The sequence below is a fragment of the Pelodiscus sinensis genome, chromosome 9 (genome assembly GCF_049634645.1).
Source record: "Pelodiscus sinensis isolate JC-2024 chromosome 9, ASM4963464v1, whole genome shotgun sequence".
NCBI classification, from domain to species: domain Eukaryota; kingdom Metazoa; phylum Chordata; order Testudines; family Trionychidae; genus Pelodiscus; species Pelodiscus sinensis.
The window spans coordinates 52,860,784-52,873,386 of NC_134719.1; positions in this window are offsets into that span (position 1 = coordinate 52,860,784).

Consider the following 12,603-nt stretch of genomic DNA (forward strand, 5'->3'; position numbering starts at 1 on the left):
GAAAGAGAGAAACTTGTCTGTATACATGTTGTCTCAGGTGGATATAAACGGACATAAGCCGGTGCTGGAGGCATCGAAGTGTAGGCATGTATGATTGTAGTGGCCATATGGCCCATGAGCTGGAGGCAGGAAAGTATTGGCACAGCAATGATGAGATCTTCGATTGCTTGGAATCTTAGTAACGGTAGGTATGCCCTTGCTGTGGTAGAGTCTAGTTGAGCCCCTATAAATTCCAGGGTCTGTGTTGATTTTTGGATGTTGAGGGTAAGACCAAGAAGCTTGAATGTTTGTCTGGTTATAAGTATCATTTGGAGTGTCTCTGCAGCAGCTGAATCTTTTATCAGGCAATTGTCCAGGTAAGGAAAGATAATCATGGCTTTTCAGTGCAGATAAGCTGGGTGCAGAGGAGAGGCTGAAAGGCAGCACCCAGTACTGATAGTGGTCTAATCCCACCACAAAGCATAGGAATAATCTGTGCGCAGGATATAGTGATATGAAAATAGGCATATTGCAGGCCAAGGGCTGCAAACCAGTCTTCTTTCTCTAATGCCGGGATTATAGATGCTAGGATCACCATTTTGAATAATTGTTTTTGAAGGTATTGATTCAATCTGCAAAGGTCTAGAATAGGCCTCCAACCTCCCGTCTTCTTTGCTGTGAGAAAATAGTGGGAGTAGAAGCCCCTGCCACTGAATTCCTTGCTTACCATCTCTACTGCTCTGATGGTGAGAAGGCGATGGACCTCCTCTTTGAGTAAGTCTTCATGAGAGGGGTCTCTGAAGAGGGACGGGGAGGGTGGGGTGGTGGAAGGAAATGTCAATGGGATAGGGTATCCTGATGCTATAATTTCGAGGACCCAACGGTCTGATGTAATGGTGGCTCAGTGGTGATGAAAGGGTCTCAAATGATGGTGGATGATGTGTCAGAGAGATTCTGCAAGTCCTCAACCAAAAAATTTAACCTGCTGTTTGTCTGACTGGTGGTTGGTGTTATGACTATTCTGAGGATGCCTCTTCTGAGGCCATTGTTTTACTCATAATTGATCAAAGCAGCACTGTTGATATCTTGAGTATGAAAACTCATGGTGTTTTTGATATGGAACATACTGCTTATGGTGATACAGCGGTGTGTACATACCCAAGGCATGCAGGGTAGTTCTTGAATCTTTACTCAAGTGCAGGACCTCACTGTCTTTTCGGTGAATAACTTTTGCTTATCGAAAGGGAGGTCTTCAACCCCATTTATAGCTTTAGTTTGTAGCTCACAAGGGATCCTGGCGGATTGTAGCTATGAGGCTTTCCTCATAACTATCAATGTTGCTGTAGTGCGGGCTGCTGTGTCCGATACATTGAGAGCTATTTAAAGGGCAGTTCTTGCTGAAGCATACCCTCCTATATGATGGATTTTAATATCGGCCTCTTTGAATCTGGCAGGTGTTCCATGAGGATAGTGGGCTTGGTATAATTGTCAAAGTTGTGATTTGACAATAGGGCTGCATAGTTAGCTATACAAAGAACAAGTGTTGGTAAGAAATAAAACTTCTTGCTGAAGATATCCATGTGTTTGCTCTCCTTATCTGCAATGATATTTTTATATTGTGAAAGTTGGACCTTTGTTGAGCAGCATCCACCACCAAAGAGTTGGGCTGTGGGAGGGAAAATAAAGTCAGCTCCGTTAGGAGGGACAAAGTACTTTTTATCTGCACATTTGTTAGTTGTAGGCACTGATGCTCCTGCCAGAGCTCTTTGGCAGCCTCCATAATGGCCTCGTCTATTGGGTTTGCAATCTTTGCACACTGGGAGTATTGAAGGTTTTTAAGAAGCCAGCGTTGTTTTTTTGCACTCCTGACTAGCATCCACTCTTTAAAATAGGTCCTGAAACTGTTTCAGATCATCAGGAGATTTGATTGCCCGGGATAACTGCTTCATCAGGGGATGATGAGGAATGGTCAGTCTGGTTGTTGCGCTTCCATTTTGGATAATTGCCTATCCTCAGGTTCAGATTGCTGAGCAGTAGGAGGAAAAGTGGAGGAGGTTGCAACCTCCTGCCTATGAGTTGGCTGAGGAGAGATTGTGAATCTGTGTGCAGATGGATGACCAAGGCAGCAGGGTGGGCAATATGCAGACTGTCGATACTGATGATATGTTGAACAATGAGGAGGATAGTCATAGTAATATTCCAGCTTATGTTGTCAATATTCTGATCAGTTAGGACAGGAATATCTGGATGAAAAAGCACTTCTATGATCTGCATGATAGTGTGCCTGCACTGAGAGAGTTGGAGAGTAGGGGGGTGACTTGGGTGATCCTCTCGAAGAGCGTGGGGGTGGTCAAGATATATCTTCGGTAAGGTACAGGTGACAAATCGTAAGTCAGTCTATAATGTCTGCTTTGCCCGTGTAATGCTGCTCATTTGTAGCGGAGGTAAGTGCTCTGAAGGTGATGGAGAGGAAGGTGCCAGAGAAAACGTTAACGGTTCTGGATTGATATCCCTTGCTATGTCAAAATTTTGCCACGCCTTTTTAGGTGTTGGTGAGCAGACCAGCACACATGGTGCTGAAATTGACTCCATCTGTTTGCATCTCGTGGAAGGAGTTATTTCCAGCATTTTTTTTGAGGTGGATGCCAGCACCAATGCTGGTAGAGCCAGAGTTGGCAGTACTGTGACAGATGGTGCTAGGGTTGGCGGTGTCACAATGGATGGCGCCAGTGTTTGTGGTGCTGCAATGGCTAGATGGAATGACCGTTGATGGTACCGATGCAGTTTTGTGCCAAGATTCCGGCTCCGAGGCCATCTTAGGCCATGATCCCATGATGCCAGATGTTCCCAGCTTATCTAGGCCAGTGGAAGGGAATGTGTAGGTGAGGCTCTTTTACTTGTGGGAGCCGAGCCTGAAGAAGTGGTTCTCCACTTTTCAGCCCTCAGCGACTACAACCTCGGGGTTGACAAGGTTGGTTCTGAAGGCTGAAGGACTTTGTCAAAAGAAACATTTGTAGCCTCGTTTCTCTGTCTCAGAGTGCTCTGTGCAGTGGGCACACTTCTGAGCCATGTGTGTATTGCTGAGACATTTTATACAGTCCGAGTAGCCATTGGACGCTGGCATAGTGTCACAGTATGTGGTGCACTTCATAAAACTGGGGGAGCCCAGCATAGTGAAGGGTCTTCCATGTCTATTAGAGTGCGCTCCTACTCTAAAGAATTAATGGTGAACTATCTAAAAAAAATCTTTTTTTTAACAAGTAATCAGCAACTACTAACTCAACACTAAAAACTATCAAAAAGTGACAAAATTATAACTAAATACTAAACTATGTTTTCTTCTTTGACTAGATGGTGAGAAGAAAGGGCTCATTCCATCTGCGACCAATGGCGGCGAAGAAGGAACTGACAAGAACCGGACCCTGCGTGTGATCAAAAGGGCACAAACGGCGCGAAGCACAAGTCATGCATTGCTAATAAAAACACCAATCTCCTTCACAAGGACAACCTGACACCATCAGAAGAGCACCCATGGGACATCATTTGAAGAAGAATACTTGGATTACAGCAGTTAGCTGCTTGTGAGAAATCCATCACCCTCTCTTTACCACCACCTGGGCTGCTTGGGAGAGATGGGGAGAGCAATCTGCATGGGATTGCCGTGAGTGGTCGCGATTAAGCAAACCGCCCACTTCCCTTCGGTTCGCTAGGACTATGCAGCCCTCTAGTCTGCCCCCTTGCTTACCTGGGAAGTCGTCAATAAATTTAGACCAAATACCAATCTGTGTCTTAATCAATGAGCATAACTTTATTGATGCTGCCACTTAATGAATAACAAAGTTAAAAGATAACAGCTAAGAATTAAAAGAAAATGAATAAAAAAAATTGGATCTGCTAGCGTGATTACAAGTTTATTTAGTGTCAGCTAACTCGTTATCTAGTATTTAAATTTCTTCTAGATTAATTTTTAAAAGAACTGCAATTATGAGGATCCTTGATCTTATAGCTTATCAAGATTATTTTGTTTTTCTTGATTTGATTTTTTTGACTCTGTCAGATTTTTTTAATCTTTTTGTTACGTTTTCAGTGTCTTTTGTTAAGTTTTTTGACTCACCCAATCAGGTGTAGCAGCATCTCTCAGGTAGAGGTAGAGGACGACGAATGCTGTTACGATGCCTGCCTTGGTATGGACCTCCTGCCTCTTGTTGTCAGAGAGCAGCATGTGAGTTCAGTTTCCAGAATAAGTTGTAGATGATGAGGTACCCACAGTCATTACTGCAGGGTATTTATGTCCTGATCTCTCATTGTCTATTCAGTTCTGTGGTTAATTTGAGATGCAAACAATTTTTTTTCTCTTAAGGGCTAGTGAATTAGCTGAGAATCTTGTAAGTAGATGCAAAAAAATTTTTTCTCTCAGACCAAATTTGGAGTGTTGCTTAAGAGCTAGCAAATTAGATGACACACTTGTAATTAGATACAATTTTTTTTCTCTTAGACCAAATTTGGTGTGTTGCTTAAGAGCTAGCGAATTAGATGAAGATTTTTACTCTTACAAATTTTACTGCTTAGCCTAAATTATCATGTTTCATAAAACATTTCCTAATACACTCCTTCTTAACAGCAAAAAAGGCAATCCATGTAGTCTGCGGTTAGGCTACTTCCTCTTAAACATAGCTGGCTGTGCTTTTGCTATGGCTTAATTTTAAAGAGCTGCTAAGCATACATGACAGGGATAGGTAAGAAAAATGGTGAGGTGCTGGCATTGGTGAGACAGGGGTGGGGCATTTATTTGTGGTATGTTCTCTGACTCCCAGCTGGGCTGTAGCTGCTGATTCTTGCAATTTCAAGAGATGGGACTCTCTCCCAAATAGGGAGAGGGGGAGGGAAAAAGAAAGAAAAGGTTTAATTAAAGTGTCAGATTTAATTAATTGGCAGGTTTTTCCCTTCCCCTTCCTCTTCCCCCCCTCTTTTTCTGCTTTATAATTCAACCTCTGCGCCTCTTGGACCACATTAGTCATCTGAAGAAGTGGGTTTTGCCCACAAAAGTTCATGATGCCATTTCTATATATTTTGGTTCATTTCTAACGGTGCTACAAGACCATTACTGTTTTTTAAGTTTTATTATTTACAGACTGAGACAAGATTGTTGTTCATCTAATTAGATCTTCATCTAATTCACTAGCTCTTAAGCAACACACCAAATTTGGTCTAAGAGAAAAAAAAATTGTATCTAATTACAAGTGTGTCATCTAATTTGCTAGCTGTTAAGCAACACTCCAAATTTGGTCTGAGAGAAAAAATTTTTTTGCATCTACTTACAAGATTCTCAGCTAATTCATAGCCCTTAAGAGATAAGAAATCAGGTTTTAGTAAATGAATACTGGAACAAAAGTCCTAGCTCATGATTCTTGCATGATTACATTGAAAACAAAGTTTACATAGGTGTTAATGTCTTAAGAAAAAGATCTGAAAACTCTGCTCTTAATGATCTTTTCAAAATCCAGTGTTAATAATTAAAACTGGAAGAAATTTCCAATGGATCCTATTTATTTCTTCGGCCTTTCAATTAGAGTGATTCCAGACACGTGATTTCCATTAAGTTTTAGAATTTGTCTGGGGAAGGGCATGAAGACCATTAAGGCTAGATCTTTGGTATCTGGTAGAGTTCTGGCTCTTAGGAGTCAATAGGAATATTCAGAAGTAACAAGCACTACGTGTAATGCTAGGTGTTTTGTAGGTTGAAGACTTTATTTGCAAGCTCCTTGAAGCTCCTGTCTACAAATTCTGAAGCCATGTGTTAATTTGCTTGGAGCCTCTACTCTTTGAGTTGGTGAGACACACAGTGAAAATTTCAAACCAGGGGAACTTCTTTTTACAGGTCTTTGTTTCACTTGCTTAGCATGGATCATTAAAAATACCCAGAAACAACCACCTGATGTTTTACCCTCCGTTCCATTTTCAAGTTATCAGTTGTTTGTGGCTTTGTTTGCTTTCTGTGTTGCTTTATTACTTACTTTCCTGTTCTATGTTTGTGCATTATTAATCAGATTAAGAGTTGTTATCCCATAGAAACTGTATAAGCCTGAGTAAATGCCTTGTATTCTCCTTTCTAGTGTCAGAAAATATTATATTAATATTTGCAAGGAGAGCATGACTATTTCTAGTTGACTCATAGATTTGTTTAGGATCTTAAAACTGAGCTATGTGTGGATAGCATGCATGAAAGAGGGACAGTTTTATTAACTAAAAATTGCTAGTGTTTTGGCAGATGCTTCATTTTTTGAGAGCAGTATTAGTGGAGATTCTGAAGATTTAGTGGTCTTTGGGACTAGGTTGCTAAATTGGTGCTCTAGTGCATATTTTGTATGCTTTTACTTAATGCCCATTTTTTTATTTATTTATATACCTGTTTTCAGTATGTCCCATTTTGATGTGTTTTGTAGCTTGAGTTGTCAGAAATGATCATACATGTACGGTAAGGATAGTGTTAATTGCTTTTTTTATTTGATTTCACATTAAACAAATATCTTAAGCATTTCTCCTTGTTAATTATCCCTTGTTTTAATAATTTGTCTTTTTCCATACCGATGAACTGTTTAAAATATATATTTATATCTAGGGTTTTTTTGTTCATATTGGTGGTACACATCTATACACAACCTCAATATTAGTATTGCACATAAAAAAAATTCAACCTGCTCAAGGATGGAAAATTTTAAAATGAAAGAAGATGCAGCATATATGTAGGATACAAGAAAAATAACAGATTCACAGAAAAAATTCAGTATTAAGTTCCCACCTACTTCTTTCCTAGCAATTTCTGTACAGCAATTTACAGGAGTCCTAACAATTCATGGAATCACTATTTGTAGTTCTGCACATTTGCAGGTGTCTTGGTTCCCAGTCTATAGGGGAGGAAGGGCAATGGCTGGGAGCCACCATGAATTTGCCATGATTGCCAGGAGCCACAGGGAGCTCGGGAGCCACAGGGAGCTCACTGCGGGGGGCCAGAACCTGCAACTTCCAGAATTTGTCACCATTCGCGGTGGTGCCAGGAATGCATCCACCACAAATGGAGAGGGCTTCTTGCATTTCTTTACAAATAAAAATTCCATTGCTTCCTTTTTACCTATCTTCGTGGTGGTCAATCTACCTTTTAGGCATTTTTCTGTTATGTCAGAGACTTGAACAGTAGAATTCTTCCTACATTTAATATATGTAATAATTCGAAGAAAGTTAAGTTAATTTCTGTCCTCAGTGAAGAGCCATGGACTTTGTTTCCCTAGTTTCAAGAACTAAAAGTGAATGCATAATTCAAAATGATCTGGACAAATTGGAGAAATGGTCTGAGGTAAACAGGGTGAAGTTTAACAAAGACAAATGCAAAGTGCTCCACTTAGGAAGGAACAATCAGTTTCACACGTACAGAATAGGAAGCGACTGTCTAGGAAGGAGTACAACAGAAAGGGATCTAGGGGTTATAGTGGGCCACAAGCTGAATATGAGTCAGCAGTGTGATGCTGTTGCAAAAAAAGCAAACATCATTCTGGGATGCATTAACAGGTGTGTTGTGAGCAAGATATGAGAAGTCATTCTTCTGCTCTTCTCTGCGCTGATTAGGCCTTAGCTAGAATATTGTATCCAGTTCTGGGCACCACATTTCAAGAAGGATGTGGAGAAATTGGAGAGGGTCCAGAGAAGGGCAACAAGAATGATTAAAGGTCTAGAAAACGTGACCTATGAAGGAAGGCTGAAAGAATTGGGTTTGTTTAGTTTAGAAAAGAGAAGATTGAGGGGGGACAGGATAGCAGTTTTCAGGTATCTAAAAGGGTGTCATAAGGAGGAGGGAGAAAACTTGTTCATCTTGGCCTCTGAGGATAGAACAAGAAGCAATGGGCTTAAACTGCAGCAAGGGAGGTTTAGGTTGGACATTAGGAAAAAGTTCCTAATTGTCAGTGTAGTCAAACACTGGAATAAATTGCCCAGGGAGGTTGTGGAATCCCCATCACTGGAGATATTTAAGAGTAGGTTAGATAAATGTCTATCGGGGATGGTCTAGACAGTGCTTGGGCCTGCCATGAGGGCAGGGGACTGGACTCGGTGACCTCTCGAGGTTGCTTCCAGTCCTAGTATTCTATCATTCTATGAAATATCAGACCCAGACAGTTTCAACTGTAAGTATACCATTTTCAGCATTTTTATTTCTTGAGCTCCCCTATGCAATCATTTCATATCTGTGATGGCTCAGAAGACTTAAATTGAGTGTGTATTAAAATTAGAATTGACAGGAACAAATAGTAGAGCTGTTAAAATGCATTCTTGAGAGAGAATCTCCCATAAACAAACCTAATGAGAATGAAACCATGTTTTGAAGAAGGGAATATCACATTAATAATAAAAAAGCCTATAGCAAGGGCAAGATGTCTGAAACAAATCAATAACAAAATTCATGGGATGTTTAATGGACCCTGTGTTATTGTGATGTTAAAAAAATACGTAGATGTGCTAAATGGAGCTTTGCCACTGGCCTGCAGTTTTCTCCAAGCCTCATTTGTTGATTTTTTTTAAGAAAAAAAGTTTAAATATTGAATGCAAGAGTGAAACAAAACCAACTGCTAAACTTCTGTCATTTTATCTGCCAGTTAGTGATAACTGAAATGCCAGTTTCCTTTTGAAAACTAAATGAATCAGTCACTTTTGGGAATATGCTCAGACATGTACATTCTTGTAAGGTGTCACTCACTGAGAGTGACAGTCACACATTTATTCCTGCCATCACATGCCTATGAGATGGAATGTCAATTTTTGAACAGTGTTGTGGCCCAAGAGCTAGATTCCCCCTGTAGCTACTCATACATGCTGTTAGTGGCTACTTCTTTCTCCTCCTGCTCCCCATCTCATGATTTTTTCTGCTGGCTTCTTTGTACTCATTGGCACATGCATGCAGTACAGCTGCCAGGATTGTTGCTTCCTGACCTGGAGAGGCAGCACATTCCCTCCCACAAAGAGCTGGCAAACATGTGAAAGACAGAATGAGGTGTGTGACAAAGAGAAAAAAAAAAGGAGCAAAGTGGAAGCCTATGGGTTGTTGGTTTATATTCAGCCCCTCTTTTTCTTAGCTCAATTTCATTCCAAAGTAACTGCTGTACCACCTGGAACAATTCACTTTTCAAAAATTTAGACATGGCTATTATATTACCACATTGCATGCAGTATTCATTAATATTTTACTGCGTAATTTCTGTGGCTTTCCCTGGAAAGAAGGAAACCCAAAAGAAATCATAGAGAGACAACACAAGTGGTAGCAATGCAAATTTCTCTAAACTGTTATGCTTTTTATTATACCTCCAGTTTGTGATGGTGGCACAGCCTGGGTTTTCAAGAAGTCTGAGTTTGCCATGCATGACTATTCTATTCTCAGCCTTTCTGCCCAAAATACTAACAAAAATATCATTTGAACAGCTGTTTTTCACAGATGAAGATCTGCAGTTTTTGAAATTCATTACATTTTTTTTCTTTACAGACATTGGATTAAATTCTCTGGTGTAAATTGGTACAACACCATTGTCTTCAGTGTTACTTCAGCTTACAGCATTTGAGGATCTGGCCCATTGTTGCAATTTCTTCTATATTTACATCCCACAGCAGTATCTGAGAAGCACCACATATATATTAATTAGAGATCTGTGTGTTTGTAAGTCTGTTTGCTCAAGAATGCCTCCTAAATGGTATGAGCTGCGTACACAGCTTCCTCTTCTACTAACTTCCTGGTTATGCCAGGCCAACTGGAAGTGCAGGAAAGAGACTGTTTTCCATAACATGGAAAAGAGGATCTGGGCTGTTCAGAGGAATGTGATTCTGAAAGTGTCCACTAAGAACAATGAGCTTGCAGGGGAGACTTATCCAGCAGAGTGTCCACTGGGGGCAGGCACACCACTGAGGCAATGGCCAGCAGGGCTGGGGCTCTGTCATATTATTGCCTGCCAATCCAATGGGTAACTAGCTCCCATATCTCCAAGCCCCTCTCCTGGCCCCTGGTTTGTAGCACCGAAAGGGGGAGAGAAATGGCTCCTGGGAGCCAGGGGGCTCTGGGGGCTAGGGGAGAAAAAAGGCCCCTGGCAGCCGAGAGGGCTCAGGTCAGGGGGAGAGAAAAGGCCCTTGGCAGCCAAGGGGAATCCCTCATTCTGAGCCCCTCCTCAATCCCCCACCCCAACCCTTAGTCTTGAACCACTCCCAGCCTCCTGCACTGTACCTCCTCCACATATCCCCAAAGCCCTGCCCTGACTCCTGCACACACCACCTACCAGCTACCTGCTCTGAAGGACTCAGGCAATGCTGGGTAAGTCTTCTAGTGAGATATATATTTGGAAACAGCATGCAACATTAACTATAAAACATATACATTCTCTAGCCGAAAGGACAGAGATTGTCTTGAACCTAGATTTGAATACTTTCAACCTTCTAAGCAGTGCAGAGTCTAAAGCTAACGCTGGCTCACACTACGGGCCCCTGTCCCTATAATAAACCAAATCTGAATCCTGCAGGTTGAAATGTAGGCATTAAAAACTGGCATGCACATTTTATTGACATCATTATTCATGTAATGGCAAGACAAGATTTTTTGTACACATTTAATGTAAGTGATGAGATAGGACAGCACAAAACAAGATCTGAGTCAAGCTCTAAACTTAAAGAACTAGAGATTTTACCTGAATAAGGTCAGTATGATTTGGGATCTTGGAAAGCAGTAATGTATGAAGCAACTTTTAAAGGAGGGTATGAAGGAGCACTGCACAAGAGCTCATTAAATATGTATGATAAATATAAAAATGAATATGTGAACTGCTTTGGGGGCAGTCTTTCTAGAGGTTGCAGCTTCCTCTTAACTGGTCTCCCTCAATTCATCTCAAGCTAGCACAGGCTGTGTCTAGACTGGCAAGTTTTTCCGCAAAATCATCTGCTTTTGCGGAAAAACTTGCCAGCTGTCTACACTGGCCGCTTGAATTTCCAGAAAAGCACTGACGATCTCATGTAAGATTGTCAGTGCTTTTCCGGAAATACTATGCTGCTCCTGTTCGGGCAAAAGTCTTTTTCCGAAAGACTTTTGCGCAAAAGGGCCAGTGTAGACAGCACAGTACTGTTTTCCGCAAAAAAGACCCAATTGCGAAAATGGCGACCGGGGCTTTTTTGTGGAAAACCGCGTCTAGATTGGCCACGGATGCTTTTCCGCAAAAAGTGCTTTTGCGGAAAAGCATCCTGCCAATCTAGACGTGCTTTTCCAAAAATGCTTTTAACGGAAAGGTTTTCCGTTAAAAGCATTTTCGGAAAATCATGCCAGTGTAGACGTAGCCACAGTGTATCAACTTCACCTAAAACAAGCCCTTAAAAGAACCCCCAGAGTTTGTCTCCCTCTCAGTTTCTCACTGGCTGTTTCGCATGGGTCTGTTGCTCCTACACAATCCCTACCCTTTTTTCGGCCATAAAAAGGACGGGGCACTCACCCCAGCCACATCATAACCAGGGGCACAAAGAGGCAACAAGTAAAAATAATAAGCTGCAAAGAGAAAGAGTGTGATGCATAGTAAACTAAGGAAAAGGGGTACATTTTTAATATTTTGCCCCAGCTGCAAAAATACCTAGTTATGGTGCTGCACCCACCCCCATCTATCTCCATTCATCTGCTTTTATTGCTGGGCTTGTTTTCCTCGTGGGTCTTAGGGATGGGTTCATGTCTCCATGACTGGCAGTTCAGGCAGTTGTGCTGTGGTGTGGTCAGCTGGTTACTGGGAAAACACTCCTCTCCCTTCTGGCTATGCTCTGCATGGGATTTGTAGAACCATTGAAAAACACCATTATGGACACTAAGCAGCAACATAGTCTTCAACCAATATAACGATGTCAGCAATATACCAACCAAAGAAATGCATTTTATCTCCCTGTCTATTAAGGGTTTTACAACAATTCAATCCTACTGTGAGCTGTGTGCTCACTGTTTCTCAATGAGTTTTCAGGTCAAATATGCTCAAATAAAAGATAAATATTAAATGTGTTATGGTAGCATCTAAGGCAACTGAGATCAGAGACTCATTCTGCTAGGAATTGCACAAACACATAGTAAGAGACAGCTCGGCTTTAAAGAGCTCACAGTATAAAAAAGACAAGACCAACACAGACAGGGAGAAAGTAAATATTATATTCCACCTATATATACACACTTTTTTTGAAAGGGTCCACTGGCACAGCCAGATTAATGTCAAGGTTCTTCCAAATGTCTAGTGACTTTATCAAAGAGACATACATTTTACAAAGTGCTGAGCACTGACTCTCTGAAAAATCATTGAACACCCACAAATTGAGGTGACTAGAATAGTTCTTTTTAAAATCTTGGCCTAAGTGACTTATGTACAGGGAAGAAAAGAACCCGTGTCACCTAATCTCAGTCCATGCCCCTAAACATATGACCATCCTTCCTCTCCATGGAAGCTTTCAATATCACAACTCTAATTTTATCTTTTCTGAGGCTTTGATTACTAGTGAGACACCTTTAATAATCACAAAGGCCCAGATAGACATACCTCCGTCGAAACTACCCCAGACATGAGCTGAGGCACTGGCATCAAATGA